Consider the following 17,759-nt stretch of genomic DNA (forward strand, 5'->3'; position numbering starts at 1 on the left):
TTGGCTACACGTGTTATATTATGATATGCTTCCTGGGTGTAACTCTGCCATACGATAAATAAATAGTTACTATATGTGCTTCCTCCCTTGGTAAGGCTTAGCCTGGACTGTCCAAACCCTTATTGCCAGGTGTGTACCAAGTGCCCTGTACCTTTGGGAAAGTTCACAATGCACTGGACTTCTTAGCATCTCTGGCCCATCCTGTCCCCTCTTTAACCCGCAGATTGATAAATAGCACATGTGTGTGCATGCTTGTGTGTGGATGTGTCTCTCTTCCCGCCCCCCGTCATTAGCAGAGCTGCCACGGCTGCCTTTCACCTTGATTTCCCCTGGGCACACGTCGGCAATAGTGATAATAATGTGAAGATTTGACACGCCCACCCTCCCATCTTCATTTCAACAAGCTGGGTCCCCCCTTTCCTCCCCCTTCTTCCAGCTCTCCATCAAAAGACGGGACATCCGAGCATTGCAGCTTCCTCTGCTTCCCCCAACACCCTAAGTAATGATGCAACCAGGAGCAATCCTCCCAGGGAAGTCTTTTTCTGCAGAATCTGCAAAATCAAAACACTAATATATATATATATATATATATAAAATGGTGAGCAGAGGTTATGAAACCATGGACATTTATTATGTCTCGCAGCAGTGTGAAATATGTTAAGAAAATATCGCTCTGGAAATAAGGACATATGCAAAGATAATCCAAGGTGTTTTTAGTTAAAATGGCATGCACTTTAATTTTATTAAATGGCATGCACTTTAATTCTTTTAAAAAAATAGCATGCACTTTAATTTTTTTCCCCTTGCACTTTAAACTCTGGTTTGGAAGTTTCATGGGTTCACAGTTTCCTATTGATAACACTGGTTGAAATCTATTGATTTTCCACTTCTTTACTGCCTTCAAAAGCTGTTGAATAGGCCATCCTGTGTTGCTGATGTGGTCGGCACAGGGAATGTGGTCAGCTATCGTTGGAGGCTCCGACATGAATATTTGCATTTAATCTACGCTTAAAGTTACTTTTTTATGTGAAGTGCTGTTAAGGGCTATCTGGCCTTATTGAAGGAGGATTCTTATAAATGTGTCATCTAGTTTTCTCCAAAAGATCAGGAAAGGATAGCCCTCTTAAAAGTGCTGTCTAAAGCAGAGCTGTGCATGGTTTTCAGCAGTTCGAATGTTTTCACAATGACTCTGCATCCAAATCAAACAAACAGGAATTTGATGGCATCTTAAATGCCACTGGGTTTTTGTTCTAGCCTCAGCTTTCGTGGACTGCAGCCAGCTCCCAGATTCCTTGAGAACAACACCGTTTTGTTTTGTTTTTTCCTTAAATCAGGGGAACCATTAAGGCTACAAAAGAGGGATAAAACAGAGAGATTAAAGTCTCAAAGACCAATCTGTACTTTCACCTTAATTGCCAGAAGCCAACCCAAAAAAGAGCCGAGGCATGTTAACTCTGGAGTAAAACTCACTCCGTGGGGATTTATTATAAAGCATGCAAAGGATGATGTGCATGTGTGTGTAAAGGGCCATCAAGTTGCAGCCGACTCATGGTGACTCTGGAGGGTTTTCAGGCTAAGAGATGTTCGGAGGTAGTTTGCCATTGCCTGCCTCTACACAGCAACTCCCGACATTCTTGGCAGTCTCCCATCTAAATAACAACCAGGGCCGACCCTGCTTAGCTTCCAAGATCTGAGAAGATTGCGCTAGCCTAATCCGTTATAACCCTCATATTTCTGAGGCAGCCACGTGATTCAAGAAAACTTAATTTGCTAATCATGGCTTCTAGCCTACGGAATGAGCAGTCTGCATCTGCCAGTCTTTTTCAAACTTGGGCGGAACCCTCAAAATATTTTTCAGGCTTATGCGAACTCCAGAATTGGTGACATGCTGCTTCAGAAAGGTGGACACAGAAGTAATATACAGGAGCCAGCCGATCGATCAATCAGTCCATCAATCCATCAATCATTTATTGTTTCCATCGTGGGGAAAGAGACTAGGCCTGTAGAGCAACAGGAGAAGGGGGCTCCAGAGACATCTAGCAGCCACCCGAATGTCTGGGGAAGGTTGTAGAACCCCTGGGGAACTCTCACAGAACCCCAGGGTTACTGGGAAACCTGGCTGGAAATCCCTGGCATATGTGTATAGAATCATAGAATCATAGAGTTGGAAGGGGCCATACAGGTCATCTAGTCCAACCCCCTGCTCAACACAGGATCAGCCCTAAGCATCCTAAAGCAAGGATATGCAATCATATGGATGAATTCAGCATATTTTCTCCAATTTTCTTTGCATGTCCCAGGAGGCATAATCTTAAATGTGTGGGAGTGGGTCCCATGGATGGGACTGGCTGTGATGGTTGGGCGGGGAAGAAAATAGTTTAATACAGAAGGGCCAGGGATACTTGATGTGGAACGCATTGGGGTTTCACAAATATTGAAGATTTTTTCACTTGCGAGCACCAATTGTCCCTGCCTCATTTCATTCATTTCATTCATTCATTTGGATTTTTATACTGCCTATTCTTTACAGCTCTGGGCGGTTTACATGGAACATTATGTAATTTTACATGGAACATTATAATAATAATCTAATCTAATCTATAACATACAAGTTTCAATACAACATCACAACAATCCGGTAACAATGTATAACACAACATAAATAACAACAACACTTCAGTTTAGAATATGCCCATCCACTGAATTTTTAGAAGAGGGAGGGGTTACAATACATTCTAGAATCTTCATGAAACTTAATTAGTTCTTTTTCTTGGATTTTGAAACTGTTTCCCCATTATTTTTCTATTTTGTACTATTGTCGATAGGTTTTCATTGATTCAATGAGTAGCTTTTTGTATTACTTGTTTTATTTAATCTTTTTTTGAGGAGGTTCAACCCCCACCCCTCGTGCACAGCCTTGGTTGCCCATATATTGTAAACTTGACAATGCAAGCTATAAATGGAGGAGGAAGAAGATAAGTCATCAGAGCAGCTCTGGAAGTTTCTTGCGTGGGTAACGATCATTTTCGTTATATTGTGAGATAGTCATGTCTAACGACGGGCACCTAAGTCTTATCAGAACAGATCTGCTACTGCATCCTTTTTCAACTTTTTGTCGTTCAGAAGCCCCTGAAACATTCCTTAGACTTCAAGAAACCCTGGAAGTGGTACAATCGTGCAGAATATGGTTGGGAAGCACAGCTAGGTACATGCCCACTGAAGGCTCCTCCCCTTCCCAGCCCTTCCAGGACCATCACTGGGCATTTTGGGAGGGGAGGGTGGGTCGACATGACCATATATAGTCCTATCACCTGATAAATGTTTAACAGATTTAAAAAATATATTAAAAACTAATTAACTCCCACCCATTCAGAAAACCTTTCCAGTGCCATAAAGAAATCCCAGGGTTTCCTAAAACCCTGGCTGAGAAAGCCAAAGCTACCGAATCCTTGGGAATAGATGGTTGAAAACAAGCTTCAGTTTCATTTGGCTTTAACCCGAACAATACATATGAAACGAAAGAAACCCAGCTCTTTGGGCTGCACCTGTGTCGCAGGATCAAAGCCCTTTAGGGTGCAGGTGGTAGATGAAAGAAATGCTCAAAGACTCACCCATCTTCCAAAACACACACATTATTTGCACGTGGGAAGCCGACACCTTTTGTGTATGTGACAGTTTTGGTGAGGATATTTTGTGTGGATATTTGATCACCTCTGGGGACTCCGAAGTGAAACAGTCCAGCCACAGATGTCCTTGTGCAGTACCACTGGCTGAGTTTCTTCCCGAGTCATGAATCCGGGGACGGAAGCATGGTACAGTGGTTAAGAGCGGCAGACTCTAATCCGGAGAACTGGGTTTGATTCCCTGCTCCTCCATGTGCAGCTGGCCAACTGACCTTGGCCCAGTCACCGTTCTCTTAGATTTATTCTCACAGAGCAGTTCTATCTGAGCTCTCTCCGCCCCACCTACCTCACAGGATGTCCGTTGTGGGGAGAAGAAGGGGAAAGTGTTTGCAAGCTGCTTCAGGACTCCTTCAGGCAGTCAAAAGCGGGGTATTTAAAAAAAACAGCAACAGCTCTTCTCTTTTTAATTCGAAAAAGGCAAGCCTTGCACAGCCACTCGTGCAGAGACCCAACAGGCATCCTCCGCCAAACGTGTCAATTTGCCACACCTCGCCAGCAACCTGATGTCTGTATTGGGCCGCCTCTCCTTCCCTGACTTGCCATTCTCTGCATTCATGATGGGCTTTTGTGTGCTGCCCTCAGCCCCCCCCCTGCTCTCTTCACCCTAACAATCAGATCCTTCTCTAAAGCCAGCCACCTGCCCGACAGTTTGTGGGTCAGCGCCATGTCCTCCTGAGTCCTGCGCCCCCCCTCCCCCCAGCTGTCCTGCAGCTTAACCCCAATCAATCTCTGTCCAGGACTGCGGCCCTTCCCGACCAACTGTTCTCTCCGGAATCCTTCCCCCAGTTGCTCATCTGGCTGGATATTTGCATCCAGACCTTGGTGCCCCCTTGAAGCAATTCGGGGGGGGGAGAGAAAGAGGTTGAGATCTGAGACCAGGAAGTGACCAGGAAGGAAGAGACTTTTCTCCCTAGCATGCCCAGATGTCAAGAAGGCTCCCAATCCTTTGACAGCTGGTTGCAAGAGGGGAATTGCAAGAAAGACCCTCGGCCATACAGGGGTAGGGAAAGCTATCCCTGCTGAAATCGGAAAGGGTGCCCAGGATTCAAACTCGCTATAGGTGCATGTCCTTCTGTAACTTCAGTTTGCACCCGCTCGTCTTGCTTTGGGTTTTACAGGAATCCTGCGTTGTCCGTCTAATATTAGAACTGGTTTTGAACAGGCCTGGCTTTGTAGAATCATTTGATTCCCCCCCCCCTCCGCTCTAGTCAGGAATTTAGAAGCTTTGGCCTGAGAGAGAGACACACAGACAGACATCCCAATGCATCTGAGAGAGGGAACTCTACCATAGAGGTGTTGGAATTTGCAGAGAAGGCTAAGCTTCCTTCTTGGGTTAGAGCAGAGGTAGTCAAACTGCAGCCCTCCAGATGTCCATGGACTACAATTCCCATGAGCCCCTGCCAGCAGACGCTGTAGTCCACGGACATCTGGAGGGCTGCCGTTTGACTACCCCTGGGTTAGAGAAAAGGCAGTAACTTTTGTTCCTTGCAGATTGGAAACCCCTGACTGACTTGCGGTACGAGAGGGAGAAAAAAAAGTTACTTGATGATACGTGGTTTTGAGGACTAAGGGAATGAACCAGATGTTCTCCTAGACTGGCTTGGTCTATAATAGATCATTAGAGATTCAAAAAGAAAGACTTTCAGGTTATAAGTTTGAGATAATCTTAGAGAAGCAAGTCTCTCTTCTAGGACATATTATTTTGCATTAATTGCTGTATTAGTTTCTGTCTCCGAGAAATGTGAAAACTTAGCCAATGTCCTTCTACTTTATCTGCATTCATCTTTTCTTCTTTTTATTGACTCTCCTTCCCTCTCCAAACTTTTATATTATTAAAGAAATTTTCAATGGATTTTTGAAACAAAAAAATGATGTGAGCTTTGACATGTGCTGGGATACAAATTCATCTCTGAACATCACAGGCACAGGTAAGGTGGCTGGCTCAAGTGCCAGCTGCCCTACTGACCAGAAGAATGGGCTATTCAAGCTGTGGGTCTGGGCTGGAATTCTTTTATCCACAGCTCGGGAGGGCTAAAGCTGAACAGCCTATCAGGTTACAGAGCCACAGTGAGCCTGGTGTTGTGGTTTAGATCTGTGGACTCTAATCTGGAGACCTGGGTTTGATTCCCTACCCTACCCCACATGCAGCCATCTGGGTGACCTTCGGTCAGACACAGTTTTCACAGAGCTCTCTCATCCTAACCTTCTTCACAGTGATTCTGTTGTGGGGAGATGAAAAGAAGGCAATTGTAAGGTGCTTTGGGACTTCTTCAGGTAGTTAAACATGGAGTACAAAAACCCAGCTCCTCCTTCTCCTTTTCTTCTCCTCCTCCTCCTCTCCTCCTTCTCCCCCTCTTCTCCTATTCCTCTCCTCCTCCTCCTCTCCCCCTTTCCTCCTCTTCTCCTCCTCATCCCCTTCCTTTCCTCCTCCTCCTCTTCTCCTCACAACCTCCTCTGCTCTTCCTCTCTTCCTCCTCTCCCCTCTTCCTTTTCTTCTCCTCCTCTCCTCCTCCTCTCTTCTTTCTCTTCTCCCCCTTTTCTTTTTCTTCTTCTCCTCTTCTCCTCTGCATCTCCTCCTCCTCTTCTTTTCCTCCTCATCCTCTTCTCCTTCTCCTTCTCCTTACCTCCTCCTCTCCTTCTCCTCTTCTTTTCCTCCTCCTCCTCCTCCTCTCTTTTTCCTCCTCTCCACTCTAACATCTTCTTTTTTCCTTCTTCTTGAAAGAGCCTTGGCCTGGGTGCCCAGGCTACCCTACCTCATCTGAGCTCAGAAGCTAAGCACGGCCACCCCTGGTCAATATCTGGATGGGAGACCACCAAGGGATACCCAGCTCATGATGTTGAGGTCCCTCACCTTGAAAGCCTCCTGGGGTTGCCATCAATCGTCTGGGCCTTGTCAGCATATATAAGAGTGATGACTTCTGCCCCCTTTTCAGGTCCCACTGTAAGGACACACAACTTAGGTGAGCAAAGAGAAGGGGGAAGAAGGGATAGAGAGGGGGGGGGCAGTGCAGGATCTGCTCCTCAAGAGCCAGGCAGAAGGCAGGGACATAACCGGTTTCTTCTCAGGCTGCCCGAAACCTGTGCGAAGGCAGGAGATCCTCTCCTGGAAGGGATGCCTGGCCTGCAGCTAATTACCTAAATGGAGGGACGCTGTTGAGAGACAGGCCTTGTTCCCTAATAGAATTTGCCCTCAAGTGCAATTTAATTTTCTCCGAGGTTATTTTCCACACACACACACCCACACACACACACACACACACTGCCCCTCCTCCCCTGACCCTCTCAGCCCGCATCGCTGCACCTTCTCTGCAAGGGAACCCGGCAGCCTTTCCCATCCTTGGCTCTTTCAGGGGTTGCTTCTTCCCTTTCAACGTCCGAACCTCTATTCAGACCTCTGCCTTCCCCCTCCCTCCCAGCAAAGGAAAACGGGCCCTGTTGAGGGAAGGAGGGAGCCGGAGAGGCAGCCAGGGGGTGACCTCAGGTTCAGGTTAGGCTGGACTTCCTCTGCCTGTCCCGAAATGAGAAGCACATGGGCCTTGTCCTCCTTCCGGTAAGTACAGCTACCTCTTTGCAGATATTTGCAGGTCCAGGGCTCGCAACTGTAACTTGGGAAATTCCTGGAGACTGAGGAGTAATGCCTGGGGAGGACGTTGAGCAGAGGTGTGATGTCAGAGAGCTAGGGTTGCCACCTCTGGGTTGGGAAAGACCTGGAGACTTTGGGGGTGGAGTCAGGAGTGGGCAGAATTTGGGGCAGGGAGAGACCTTGGTGGAGTCTAATGCTATGGAGGCCACTCTCCCAAGCAGCCGTTTTCTCCAGGGGAACTGATCTCTGTGGTTTTGGAGATGAGCTGCAATTCTGGAAGAACACCAGGCCCCACCTGGAGGTTGGCGACCCTACAAGGAAGAGGTTCTCCACCTCAAAACCTCCCCAAATAGGAGCTCGAAACAGCAGCCGTTTGGAGAAGCTCCCTTCTGTTACAGTGGGAAATGTTCCCAAGAGATTGTGATTCACAAGATCATTGCAGAGGGTAGCTGTGTTGGCCTCCTGGTGGGCAGCTAGATTTGAACCCAGAAGCACTTTAGAAGCCCACAAGATTTGGGGCAGGTGGATAAGATTGTGAGAGTCACCTCTCCCATTGAGAGGCAGCGTGGTGTAGCGGTTAAGAGCCTGTAATCCAGAGAACCGGGTTTGATTCCCCACTCTGGCACATGCTGCCAGCTGGGTCACCTTGGGATAATCACAGGTCTCTCATAGCTGACCTCACAGATCAGTTCTCCTAGAGCTCTCTCAGTCCCATGTAGCTCACCCAGTGTCTGTTGTGGGGAGAGGAAGGGAAAGATGTTTGTTTGTCAGCTGCTTGGGGACTCCTTTAGGTAGTGAAAAGCGGAGTAAAAAAAACAGCTCTTTTTCGTTGCTAGATACCTGAGCCTGTGATTATACTTTTTAAAAGACTCCTTCCTTACCTTGAAAGATGGAGGCTGTGCTACAGGATTCCCACATTTCATACTGATTATGTGGAGGGCGGTGTGTGGCATTGCTCTTCTCCGTTGATTGATGTTCTCGCAAGAGGTGCTGATTTCCCGATTTTTGTGTTCCGGTGTGGAGGTGGAGATGGGGTGAACTTCTCCAAGCCTGGCATGTACCTTCTCATTCCACTGAGAGGAGGCAGGAATGATCGCATCCCATGCTGACCACATTGACACGTCTCCGTGAGCCTGGCAGTAATCTTATCCCCCAAGGCTGGGGAAGGTTTGGGCTGATTAAATGGCAACACGGGTCACTTTAAACAAAGGGCTGGCATGACTGCCGGTGACAATGCAAGGGTGTATGCAAGTTCTTCTGGGGCACCAAGGAGAGGAGAACTGGTGGGACTCAAATCAGCTCTGAAGATGTGGACCAAGAAGCTTGGTGTTCATTGAGCCAGGAGGGGCAGAAAATTATGTGCAACTCCAGTTGGTTAAATGCATACTATTTATTTTATTGATCATACAGCATGGGTATAATCTGGCCAGAGGATCCCAAGACTGTCTGGCAGAGGATCCCAAGACTGTTACCCCCCTCTCTATCCCTTCTTCCCCCCTTTGGAGGGGGTTGGCCATTGTCTGTCCTCATATCACGATCCTGGTATTCCTTGGAGGTCACCCTTCCAAGTGCTCACCAGGGTTGACTCTGCTTAGCTTACAACATCTGATGGGATTGGGCTTGCTGGGGCCATCCAGGACACAGCTGGGTGGTGAGTGAGAGAGGGTATTTCTGCACATCAGTTTAAAAAGTGTTATGCCGGCTGAATGGCAAAGCGCTAAATTTTTTCTCGCTTCCAAGCTCCTCCTCACTTTTTCTACTGTCCCACTTTTGTCTGCACCTTTCCGCACATCTCACCCTCCACAACTGCTGCTGGACATGGCGGAAGAGAGCAACCTGCCTTCTACGCATTATGCTTCCGCCTGTCAATCAATGCAGGCAACTAATCCCCTTTCTCCATATTTTAAAGGCCCATTATGTATCCCTGACTATTCAGCTCCCTGGGTGGAAATGGCTGCTTTGTAGAATGGACAGGGTTGTTGGGAAGAAGGCACATTTGAGGGCTTACCACATAGGGTTGTTTTGCTGTAGAAATAGAAGAGTGGGACTGTGAAATCTGTGAGAGAACTGTGACTGACCCAAGTTCAGACAGCTGGCTGCCTGTGGAAGAGAAGGGAATCAAACCCAGTTCTCCAGATTAGAGGCTGCTGCTCTTCACCACCACAACACCAAACTGGCTCCCGAGCAGGCAATTGTCAAATCCATCAATACCGCTTAAGCAAAAGGCCAATACTATCTTGCAGCCATGAGTTCCACAAATGAACAGATGTTTAAAAAATCCATCATGGTATTTTGCCTAGCCCCATGCTCCTTGTTAAACTTCCCGTTCCACCTCCCATCAAGGACTGTTTGGAAACAGAAGGCTTTCCTTGTGTTTTGGCAGGGGTTTCTTCGTCTCTCAGTCAGAAGAACAAAGTGGGATATGGAGGCTGCAAGAGCCCTCTGCTTTGGGAGATGTCAGCCTGGTAGCCTCTCATTTCATAGTTAGAACATTGCTGTAGATCAGGCTTTCTCAACATTTTTACCATTGAGAAATCCCTGAAATATTCCTCAGGCTTCGAGAAACCCCAGAAGTAGCTTGATCATGCAGAATATGATTGGGAAGCAGAGCTGTGCACGTGCCTACCCAGGGCCCCTTCCCTATCCACGTCCTCCAGGCCCATCATTGGCCATTTGGGGGGCAGGGGCGGGTCAACATGATCATAGATGGTCATCTCGTCCAATAAATGTTTAATAATTCAACAATATATATATATATAAAAGATTCATTAACTCCGATCCATTTGGGAAGCCCTTCCAGGACCATCATGAAACTGTGGTTGAGAAAGCCTGCTGTAGACAGGAAGAATCACAAGTGCTATACGTGGGAGTGGGATAAGGCAGAAGCAATTTATCCTAGTAGTACATATAGCATGTGCTATGGGCCCTGCAGTTCCAGAAGTGTTGGAACTGTGAGGGCCCTTCACACTATGATTGTTAGGGGGTCTTTCTACTTATGCAGTTTATGGACCAACAAGAATGGGGAGAAGGTCAATAGGCACACTCAGTTAGTAAACGAGCATGCACAGCACTCCTTGAGTATGCTGGCAGACAAAAAGCCACGTAAGTGAGAAAGCCCCCTTAAATCTTGTGCTGGCACATCCCATCAAAGTTCAAGAAACAATAACAATGTAGAACCCCACTGTATGACTAACAACACCAGATGTGGGTTGCTAGACTGCAAATCCTTCAACTGGCTCTGGTGCATCCTTCAACCGGGCCTGGGGTAAGGCTCATCACCAGAGTGGGCCAATAGGAAGATGCCTCATGGGCAATATGGGAAAGAACACCCATAGCGGCTTGGCCAGAGTTTGATCCCTGGGAAAATATGATTTGAAAGCCACAGTTAAGAGGCCTTGGATGAAGGCACTGGAAAGTGCCTGTCACCCAAAGCACGTTTGCCTTCCACGAGAACAAAGATTGCCCGGGAAGACCTTTCTTCTCTGGGACCACCACAGGAAAAATGATCATCAGGTAGGGATCATATTTTGCTTTCCATTTCATCTCCATAATAAGATTGGGGGGAGGGTACACCACCATCTGGCACTGTGCCACGGTGTCCTTCCCTTCTTGCTTGGACATCCTATTCTCGTGGTTTTGGGGTAGCCCTCCTCTGCTCCAATAAGGATTTGTTCCAGCATTCCTGCTAGGCAGTGACCTATAGACCTGGCTTCATCCCCCCTGGCTCCAGCCCCCCCTCCCCCCTCTTTTTTTGCCTTTCCAACCTGTTCCCCTAATTATTCCATTGCAACCGGGGGCTGGTTCATCATTCTTCCTTCGTCCTCAGCATCCTTTTGATTTATCTTTCTGTCTGGAGCGCCACGCTCCCTCCCCCTCCACCTCCCCAAGGAATTCAATTTTCATTCATTTTTCTGCTTTGCTAGATTGATATAGACCCTCTGCCCTGGTCCATATTAGTCACCGCGGTAAAGCACCAGCAGCAAAGGGAGAAATATGGGAAGCCAGCGCTTTATTCATCCCTCCCTAGGGCAAAAGAAAATCTAGGAAGATCCAGCCCATAAGAAGGGCAGGGTGCTCTTTCCTTCACTGCCCCCCTCCACCCTGCTTCTGCACCCAATTGCTCTTCAGTTCTGCCTGTGCATAATCCCCGATCCCATGTGTTTTCATGCAGCTTCTGAGCTGCACCAACTTTATTTTGTTTAGAAAAAAAAGAGTTGGGTCTTATACCCCACTTTTCTTTACCTGAAGGAGGCTTATAATATCTTACCCTTCCTTTGCCCACAACAGACACCCTGTGAGGTAGGTGGGGCTGAGAGAGCTCTGAGAGAACTGAGACTGGCCCAAGGTCACCCAGCAGGCCTCATGAGCCTCAAAGCAGCTTATAATCTCTTACCTTCCCTCTCCCTACAACACTCTGTGAGGTAGGAGGGGACTGAGAGAGCTCTTGAGGCAACTGTGATTGGCCCAAGGTCACCCAGGAGGTCTCATGAGTCTCCAAGCAGCTTACAATCACCTTTCTGTCTTTTCCTCACAACAGACACCTTGTGAAGTAGGTGGGGCTGAGAGAGCTCTGAGAGAGAGAACTGAGACTAGCCAAAGGTCACCCAGCAGGCCTCATGAGTCTTAAAGTGGCTTATATTCGCCTTCCCTTCATCTCCCCACAACAGACACCCGGTGATATAGGTGGAACTGAGAGAGCTCTGGGAGAAATGTGACTGGCCCAAGGTCACCCAGCAGGCCTTGTGAAACTCAAATCAGCTTACAATCATCTTCCCTTCCTCTCCTCACCAAAGACGCCCTATGAGGTAGGTGGAGGTGAGAGATTCTGAGAGAACTATGACTGGGCCAAGGACACCTAGCTGGCTGCATATGAAGGAGGAATGAGGAATCCCAGCTCTCCAGATTAGAAGCTACCACTCTTGACCACAACTACACTCTGGCTGTCCACTTGTTTTTCTCCCCAATGGTGACCCAAAGCAACTTACAGCACCATTCTTCCCTCTTCCATTGTATCCTCACAACAGCCCAATAAGATAGGCAAGGCAGAGAAAGCATCACTGCCCCACAATTCCCCAGCAAGCATCCAGGATTCAGTGTGGATTTTAACCTGGATCTTCCAGATCCTAGGTTGGCACTTCAGTCATTATCCCTGACCTAAATAGGCCAGGCAAGCTCGATCTTGGCAGCTGAGTAGGGATAACCATGGTGAGTATTTGGATGGGAGACCTCCAAGGATTTTGGAGGTAGTTCTTCCAGGGAGCACTAGAGGCCATGACACAGAAGCAAGCAATGGCAAACCACCTCTGTATAATTAACAATTAACAATCAATAATTAACGATCAATAATCAACAATCGACAATTGATAATCGAGAATTGAGAATTGATAATTTGCTGCTACTACTACCACTACCACTACTGCTGCTGCTGCTACTCATTGCATTTCTAAACTGTCCTTCTGAGGCCAGCTCTTGCCTGGCTGTCAGACAATCCTGGGGTCTCCTGGCTACAGTTTTATTTAGGCATTTCTCCACCTCAACAGACTCAGGGCAGGTGAACAACGTATTACCAACAGTACTTTAAAATCACAGGAGGGAGGCCAACTACACGTTGATATTTTGATATTCTGCTGGCCTCACAACTGTGGGAGAGCCCTGTTTTGCAGGCCCTGCGGAACTCAGTACACTCCAACAGCGGCCTGACGTTTCCTGGCAGCTTGTTCCACCAGGCAGGGGGCAGCACCAGAAAGGTCTAGGCCAGCTGAATTTCTCTGGACTAGCCTGGACTAGCCTGCCCACATTGGCTCTTGCCTCTTGTGGCGCAGAGTGGTAAGGCAGCCGTCTGAAAGCTTTGCCCATAAGGCTGGGAGTTCAATCCCAGCAGCCGGCTCAAGGTTGACTCAGCCTTCCATCCTTCCGAGGTCGCTAAAATGAGTGCCCAGCTTGCTGGGGGGTAAACGGTAATGACTGGGGAAGGTACTGGCAAACCACCCCGTATTGAGTCTGCCATGAAAACGCTAGAGGGTGTCATCCCAAGGGTCAGACATGACTCGGTGCTTGCACAGGGGATGCCTTTACCTTTACTTAGGACATACTTGGAGAGACAGTCCTATACACACATTCTCTCTGACCCACATGGGCACACCACCCTGGCACCATAGAGATTCAAAACCGAGGCTCTTTCCTTTTGGGAAATAGTATGTGTGAAGAAATGTCCATGCACTCAAAAGCTCATACCTTGAATAAAATTTGGTTGGTCATCAGGGGTTGCGTGGACAACGTGACCTTCTGAAGTCCACTTTGAGCTTCCATCCGGTTTTTCCTGGCACTGTTACCCCACGGATGAGGGTGCCCTAGCTCCACGGGACCTGCAGCCACAGACTGAGAGGCTGCATGGTGTTGGGGTTAGAGTGTCTCCCCAGGATTTTGGAGCCCCAGTTTCGAATGCCCCTTTGGCCACAGATGCTGGCAGGATGACCTTAGGCCAGATACACACGCTCACCCTGACCTACCTCGCAGGGTTGTTAGGAGGATAAAAACAGAAGGAAGAATGGTGTTGTAAGCTGCTTTGTGACCTTGTTGGAAAGATAAAGTGGGGTATAAAGAAGAGAGAGCTGGATTTTTTGTACCCTGCTTTTTACTACCGAAAGTAATCACCAAGCAGTTTACCGTGGTCCAAAGTTACCTAGCAGGCCTCATGAGTTTCTAAGTGACTTACATCACCTTCCCTTCCTCTCCCCAAAAAAGGCACCTGTGAGGTAGGTGGGCCTGAAAGAGCTCTGAGAGAACTGAGGAAGGGAAGGTGATTGGAAGCCGCTTTGAAAGGGGCATTTGAAGAAGAAGAAGAAGAAGAAGAAGAAGAAGAAGAAGAAGAAGAAGAAGAAGAGTTGGTTCTTATATGCCGCTTTTCCCTACCTGAAGGAGGCTCAAAGCAGCTTACAGTCACCTTCCCATTCCTCTCCCCACAACAGACACCCTGTGGGGTGGGTGAGGCTGAGAGAGCGCTGATATCACTGCCCGGTCAGAACAATTTTATCAGTGCCGTGGCGAGCCCAAGGTCACCCAGCTGGTTGCATGTGGGGGAGTGCAGAATCGAACCCAGCATGCCAGATTAGAAGTCCGCACTCCTAACCACTACACCAAACTTGCTCTCTTTTCAGGCAGTGAAAAGTGGGGTATACAAATGACTCTTCTTCTTCTTCTTCTTCTTCTTCTTCTTCTTCTTCTTCTTCTTCTTCTTCTTCTTCTTCTTCTTCTTCTTCTTCTTCTTCTTCTTCTTCTTCTTCTCAATCCATCTCATATTGGGGACTATCCCTTTTCCTACCACTAGGAGACTTGTCACTCTCAAAGGCCTCCAAAAAGTTGGCACTTGATGACTTGTCCATGAGCCAGTCCTATTACAGATAAGCCGGGAAATGACGAAAGCTGGCTCAACGTTTGTGTGTGTGTGTGTGTGTTTATGTTGCACACGGCTATATTGAAGCAGCATAGAACCCAGTGGAGGCAAGCAGACCACTGAGTATGGATAAGGAGCATCCAGCTGAATAAAGATATGAGAGATTGCCATCCTGTCATAACCATTCAGGCTTCCCAGAACTAGCATTGAAGAAGGAGAAGAGCTGGTACTTATATACCACTTTTCTCTACCAGAAGGCATCTCAAAGTGGCTTACAATTGCCTTCCCTTTCACCAACCTGGCTCACATTAATTGGTTTTAGGTGGAATATTAGGGTTTAGATAGCTAGTCATAGTTTCTAGTCCCTTCTGTAGGCAGTGTGCACAATTTATCTGCTTTAGGGGAGTTTGCCTGCAGAGTCTAAATATGCCTAGAAGCTGAGCACAGGCTGATGAAGAACAAAATAGATTGACTGAATAAGACAACAAACTGTATAGGAAGGAGAAGAGATAGGGGCCTGTCTGCCTGCTCTAGCTGGAGAGAAAACTAACTAACTGTTCTCAGAAGAACAAGGGGGAAATGGAATGAGCCAATCACAGGCAAGAAGGGGAACAATTTCAAACAGAGCGAGGTCCCTAACCTTGCTAATCTATCTAGCCGCCCCCTCTACTGCCCCTGCAGGATTTCCCATTCAGTTCTTTGTCTACATGCACGGTAGATTTTGCATATTCAAAGAGTTTTGTCTTTGTGAAATTGTTCTGCTCTTTCCTCCCGTCCAAGGTCTTTCAGGCCAAATTTGTATTCTTGATGTTTTGGTTAACAGGAAGGAATGTTTCATGTGTATTGTGTTGGTCTGAAGGAGCAGAGCAAAACTGGAGTCTAAAGGCATTTTAAAGACCAACGAAGTTTTATTCAAGACGTGAGCTTTCACGGGCATGCACACTTCCTCAAACAGTGAAATAGGAATCATCAGAGTGCAGCTATAAGGAGAGAGTAAATTAGCAGTAAATCAGAAAACAGCATCATGAAGATATCCAATAAATATGCAGCATAACAAAGAACAAATGAGGTGTTAAGAGCGGCAGCTTCTAATTTAGCGACCTGAGTTTGATTCCCCTCTCTTCCACATGCAGCCAGTTGGGCGACCTTGGGCTAGTCACAGTCCTATTCCACAGAGCTGTTCTGTCAGAGCTCTCTCAGCCTCACCTACCTCAGAGAGTGTCTGTTGTGGGGAGATTCAAGTGGGTAGCCGTGTTGGTCTGAAGTAGCACAACAAAAACATAGTCCAGTAGCACCTTTAAGACCAACAAAGATTTATTTTATGTTGTGGGGAGAGGAAGGGAAGGTGATTGCCGCTTTGAGGCTCCTTCAGGCAGTGAAAAGCGAGATATACAAACCGACTTCTTCTTCTTCTTCTTCTTCTTCTTCTTCTTCTTCTTCTTCTTCTTCTTCTTCTTCTTCTTCTTCTTCTTCTTCTTCTTTCCTAAATCTTTATCCCATATAAGTGTGGTGAAACTGACCCAGATTTCTCTCCCCTGCCCTGAAGAGGCCAACATCTCGCTGGACTCATATTTCACCTTGACACCTTTTACAAACTCACCCGGTCCCTGAGAGGGCAAAGAAAGAACCCTGAAAGAAAATACTGAAGTGGCAGGAAGGCAGAGGGGGCAGCTGATTTCATGGGCGCTGTCCTTGGTGCTGAAGGCCCTGGGAAATGAGACAGAGTCGCTCGCTACTGTGCTTTTTAAAATACCGTCCAACAATGAAATCGATTTGCCTGATTTTGAACAACAGTGCAACTCCACCAAAATTATACACATTACACTGGTTGAAACGGGACAGATTGAATCATGTGTTTAATAGGTGTTTCCCAAACTTCTAATCCCACAGGGCACTCTTTGGGAATTAAAATTGGAGGCACCTTTTCTAACATCCCAAATGTTCCTTTAGAGTACATTTAGAGTACGTCCTTCCAGATGTGCAAGCTTCCATAGGGAGCCCCCCCCCCATGGATTTGCTTGAGTACAAACTGGTAACACACTACCTCCCATTCCAGTCCCATGATTTCCATTTATACCTACAATTGCACGGTCTGTTTTTGACACAAATAGATGAAATAAATACTGCTTCATAGTAATGGAGTTGCAGCCTTGATTGAGCCTCCTTCCTGCATAGACCCCCCCCCCCAATACTTTGTCCATCCTAGGCTAACCCATGTTGAGACAAGAGCCTCTGCAGAAATAATTTTAGTGGGGAGCAGGGTCACCCAGAAATCACATTGGACCTCTTGCTGACTTGTTGGCAGTTTATGTGTCATGAAAAATAGACCCTGTAGGATTCCAAGGGGGCAACCCTGTGGATACCCCTGGGCTGAGATAGAATCCTAGAGAGGGAAGGGGCCATACAGGCCCACCTTCTACTCAATGCAGGATCAGCCTCAAACATCTAAAAGATGCAACAAGCATGCTCAAAGGACAACGAACTCTGCCATGCTGCCATATTTTTTCAGTAATAAAAAAGCTGAAAAAAGACTGGGGGGGAATTGAACCATAATTCACTCACAAAACAGCAGAATCACAGTGCTTACCCTCAGGGGAGGCCAGTTGGAAAGGAACCCACCCAGAGCTGTGACCTGAGCAGACTTATACCTTTCCTTTTCCTTTCCCTTTTTTCAGTCCCTTGGATCCAGAGAGCAGCAAATAAGGAGTCTATTTCTTTGAGGAAAATAGGGCAGAGAGATACTTAGCCACTGCCAGTGTAGTCCTCTGATCTCTACCCGTCAACAGAGAGGGAACTTGATTGTCTTTTGATGCAGGAGGGGGGTAAGTGAGTTAAAACAGGAGCAATCCACCAAAAAAAGTCATAAGGGCATGCCAGATTGGTAAGGTAAAGGTAAAGGTATCCCCTGTGCAAGCACCGGGTCATGTCTGACCCTTGGGGTGATGCCCTCCAGCGTTTTCATGGAAGACTCAATACGGGGTGGTTTGCCAGTGCCTTCCCCAGTCATGACCGTTTACCCCCCAGCAAGCTGGGTACTCATTTTACTGACCTCTGAAGGATGGAAGGCTGAGTCAACCTTGAGCCGGCTGCTGGGATTGAA

The sequence above is a fragment of the Paroedura picta genome, chromosome 4 (assembly GCF_049243985.1).
Source record: "Paroedura picta isolate Pp20150507F chromosome 4, Ppicta_v3.0, whole genome shotgun sequence".
NCBI classification, from domain to species: domain Eukaryota; kingdom Metazoa; phylum Chordata; class Lepidosauria; order Squamata; family Gekkonidae; genus Paroedura; species Paroedura picta.